Below are 5091 nucleotides of genomic sequence, written 5' to 3' on the forward strand. Positions count from 1 at the left end.
CCTGAATAGTAGATTCATAACAGAAATGCTCATTAATTTAAGGTCATCTGTGTATTATCTTTTTTAATATCAGATAAACCATTGTAAAATAACGGCGACTATATGGTTTGTCAATGTGCATATCAAATTTACCTTGTTTTTTATTCACTCCTATTGTCATATGACATTAAATTTAGATAAGAATGACCTAACAATATTTAATCTCAATGAGAATGGATAATGGCTAGCAGTGGAATCCAGTTGGCGCGTGTTTCGTCCTATTCGGGACTCGTCAGCTGGATGTACCTGCATCTCACAGTTGATGTTCACTCTGTGAATCGAACCCAGTACCCTCGCTTCAAACGCCATCACGTTATCCACTCGGCCAACGAGTCCTGATAGACTGACCAGTTGCAGTCTTAAAAACATTAATGGGAAGATCCAAACAAACAATACTAAGTAAATTTCAATGAGAATGGTTTTCTTTACAACTTTGTGAAACTATGGTGTTCTTCTGCAATAAGCAACGCTAACAACAAACTATACTACTGAAATGTTTCAAGATTATATGGCATTCAAACAACAAAACTTGACATAAATTAACTAAATATGAATAAATGATGAGGCCAATGCTGTCGATGAATGAAATTAGCTTAGTTGATTTACAGAATTTGAAGTTTATATTATGTATAGCCACAACTCACTGCTACTGTTACGTCCTGATAACAATAACGAATGGTAACTTTGGGATCCATTTATGAACCGATATTATGCATATATTTTTTATCGTATAATCGCTAAATAACTGAACTATTCATATTCATGGTAAGCAGAGATGACCAGTTGCAGTCCTAAACACATCGATGGGAAGGTCCAAACAAACAATACTAAGTGTATTCATATTCATGTTTCCCTTATTATAAGCTTTATTTTGAACCATAAACTATTGTTGTACGATTTACCATTCATGAATTACACCCAATCTATTGATTACTGTTCCCCCTATTCACAACCACATTTGGCTAAATCTTGTACAAATGTTATTTTCTATTTGATGGTACGATGTGGTCAGTTTGTTTGGTATATAAACCCAGTATGTTTGAGAATAATGACTCATATTACAGAGGCTGTTCTGGACTTAAGTGGCTGGGCTAGACAGAAGCAGGACCGATATGTACGTACTCTAGACTGCTCGTACGGTTTTCATGTATCACTGTTCCAATCGATAATTCGCTACTTTCTAATTGGCGGTCTTTTCACGTTATACATTACCAAGGCATCCACTAGGCCACAAGTTATAACAGTTACTTTGAGAAAGTGTATTAGCCCAGTATATGTTTACATGCTAGTTATATATTTTCCGTCCTATTCAATAATCATCGGGTAAATACACTTGTATACTCTTCTTCATTGTACTACTAGACACCATTACGAACATAATACTGAACTTATCGAAACATTTTTCATAGATTCTTAAGAGTTTGTTTAGTAATATTCGGGGATGAATTTTATTCAGTATTTGTTGATTTTTGAATGGATCCTTCAGTACTGTTTATGAATATAAGTTTTTGACTGTCATGACTCAGGTAACTGGGTGAATAACGCGTTAAAGTCATGTCAATATCAACACTGGTGTACAGATACATACAGCCATTGAGTGTTAAACAGAAAAAGGGGCGATCTTATATTCTATTACCAGCTACAATCTAATTCTACTAAAAATGATTCAAGAAGTTTATTAGTTCTTAGTAAAGCATCTATATAGTCATGTAAGTGAATGACTGAAATATGCAAAATCGAATAATACGTTTAGGACATCACTGTCGGTTGTCATATTTTAGTACTTTTGCGGATAGACTTAAGAGTCTGAAACAATAAATACAGAACTTGATCTCAATATCGAAACAACGTCTTCTTCATATAGAAACCAAATACAATCCCTTGAATCCACAACAAATACCATTACATTAAAAAGAAAGTGGATATTGTTGAGTATAATACAAGAATATTATGATCACAATTGATTGATCGCTGGGTGGTGATAAATGTCATGTGTCAAGTCTTTCTTAGGGAAGATCGAAAGCTATCGATATCGACCCCTCAAGATTACAGGTACACCTTGCTGACGAGTGTCAAGTAGTACGAAACCCGGAGCCAGGGTTTCCGGTTGATCACCTCCAACCACTATCTTATCACAAGATTATTATGATTCTATCACGAAATGAAGCGAGTGGAATGAGACAAAATTTGCATTGTAAAATAGTACCACAATACTTAACTCTGTAATCAAATGGAATAAAAGGTATGTCAGCAACCGATCAAACTTTAAAAAGATCAAATGTAACAAAATCAGTTGTATAGATGATATGTTGCATTTATTAAAACTCATCACATGTCTACTCACATGGATAATATTATAATGAAAGAAAATAACATTAGTCTAAAGAAAATATTTTAAGAAAATAAATCAATCTAATGCAAGATAGAGGAAAATAGAAAAACTGGGTCTGTTGTGAGATTATAACTCACTGAAGACGATGGTGGAAGGTCGCGAAATTTCGTGGGTTGATTGAAGTTAGACATTAAAACAGTTTGATCCCGACTCAGTAGTCTGGAGGTTAAGCGCTCGCGTGCAAGACCTATAGGTCCTGGGTTCGAATCACTCGAGCAAGATTGTCCATACCCGCCGATGAGGAGTCCCATACTAGGACGAGACGACCATCCAGTGCTCCCAAGTTTTCCATGGTTGTCTAGCTTCCATTGAATCACGAACTCAACTATTAATTTGCTAAAATCTCCGCAAAAACCTCCTTGTGAAAATAGGAAAAAGCGAAAACCAAGGTGAAAGAAATAGAGATAACCACCATCATGTTCTTTTCTAACAACAGTCGTAAAATATGGTACTTGAAAACTTTCCCGAAAAGTAATTTTTTTCTGATTGAATTCAAATGTATTTTCAATGAATTAATAAGGGGTAACATTTGTTTAAAATGGTAAAAAATATAAGCTATGGAAACTAAATCATCCTTTTTGTTTTAATTTTTTCAGGCATATAACTTAACAGGGATCAGTGAAATCAATCAGGATAAAGACCAATTTAACATTTAAAGTTAAGATGTTTTTTTGTTTTCTGTCCGATCAAGTGATATGAAAGATCACGTTCTAGTCTACAACAAAATGAATTATTTCCCAAGGAAGGATTAGTGGCTAGCAATACAATCCAGAACGCGCGTTTCGTTCTATTTGGGGATCGTCAGCTGGATGTACTTGCATCTCAGAGTTGATGTTCACTCTGGGACTCGAACCGTTTGCTTCAAACGCTATCGCGTTATCCACTCAGCTATTGGGTCCTGACAACCATTTGCTTGTGCAATGGGGTGAAGTTGAAGTTCACTTGGTATTGTTTTTTGAATCTTCCCATTGATGTTTGGTACTGCAGTTGATCAGTATCTTATTGACTACAAAGAGGCTGATCAATCACAGTCCTAAACATCAATGAGAAGATTCAAACAAACAATTCCAAGCGAATTTAAAATAAATTATTGTTTAACTTTTATTAAAAGAATTTTGGTTCGGAAAGTTGTTGTCTATGCAAATGTATACAAGCTAGAAAACGATGTAATAAGACTATGAATTTGATTTGTTACAATAATTATTAGGAAGCTTAGAGATTTGAGTCGGTCTGTGATGTGGGTTGCTTTTATCCATATAAGTAGTATATGACGATGGTCAGGCAGAGAATGTATTTCAGTAGAAGATCGATAAGGAAAGAACGGAAACGAAACGCAATTGGCATGAAAATGCATGAACAATAATCATGGGAGATGATGGACTGATATTTGCAAATGGAACAGTCAATGTTGAGACAATTGATTAATAGTTTGCAAATCAACTGCTTGCTGTATGGTTGTCAGATTTTACTAAGATAGCCTATAATTTTTGTGCCAAACACACTCGATCGTTCCAACTCGTCTTCTTGTTCACTACAGGTCGTCCTTTTGAGTAAATGTCTTATCTTGCTTCATTAAATTTAGAAGCCTGGTTTCTACTCAACATTAAAAAGTGTGATTCAGTCTACTAAGAAGAAAACATTGTCATAAAATTCTGGTATATTTTACAAATTTTCAAAACTATATTCCAGTATTCCACACATAAGTAAATGTCGGCGCAAATTCAGTTTAAAGGATAACCTGTATTTGCGCTAAAATGTTGTCTATATGTTGTCAGCTTTGAAAAGGCTCAGATTTCCTGTTTCATCTCAATTAAAATTCATAGATTAATTACTTACTTACTTACGCCTGTTACTCCCAATGGAGCATAAGCCCCCTACCAGCATTCTCAAACCCATTCTGTCCTGGACTTTCCTTTCTAGTCCTATCCAATTCTTGTTTATTCTTCTCATGTCTGTCTCCGTTTCTCGGCGTAATGTGTTCTTTGGTCTTCCTCTTTCCCTTTGGCATTCAGCATTCTATTTGAGGGCTTGCCTCGTGATGCAGTTGGGTGATTTCCTCTATGTGTATCCTATCCACTTCCAGCACTTCTTCCTGATTCCTTCCTCCGCTGATTGGAATCTGGTTTGTTCTCTCTCACAGTAGGTTGTTGCTGATAGTGTCTGGACAACGGATCCGATGTATTTTGCATGGACAGATGTTAATAAACACTTGTGTCTTCCGGATGCACCTAATATCCGTATTGTCAGTTTGAATCTCCAGGCAAATGAGCTGACATTCATCAGTGTATAAATCTAACTTTAATTCATGATATTGAGCAATCAGCATCACAATAAAATTCAACAATATGCATAATACCATTATTATATTTCCATTTCATTCATATTTTTTGTTAATTCTGAATAATAAAATGATGTAACATCGTTGTACAAATTGTCTTTAAGTAATCAAAGCTAGTGTAAAACTAAACTAGTGGATATAGCACACCAATTTCATAATGTTGGACCAAAAATAATGTATACCAACTGATTGAATAACCGAAAATTCCAAAATCCCCAGTCTCCATGGAAGTAATACCAAGTTGTATCTTTCTTCTTCAAACAAACAATACTAAGTGAATTTAAACTTCACCCCATTGCACAAGCAAGTGGCTATCGGGACT

At 35.2% G+C, this 5091-nt stretch overlaps 1 non-coding gene across 1 annotated transcript; it reads right to left on the reverse strand.

Moving 5' to 3' along the window:
* Positions 1–303: 303 nt before the first annotated feature.
* Smp_tRNA_00302_Pseudo_TTG.1.1 lies at positions 304–374 on the reverse strand. Its single transcript has one exon. It is a non-coding gene (tRNA).
* Between the last annotated feature and the right edge of the window lie 4717 nt (positions 375–5091).

The sequence above is a fragment of the Schistosoma mansoni genome, chromosome 4 (assembly GCF_000237925.1).
Source record: "Schistosoma mansoni strain Puerto Rico chromosome 4, complete genome".
Classification (NCBI taxonomy): Eukaryota; Metazoa; Platyhelminthes; class Trematoda; order Strigeidida; family Schistosomatidae; genus Schistosoma; species Schistosoma mansoni.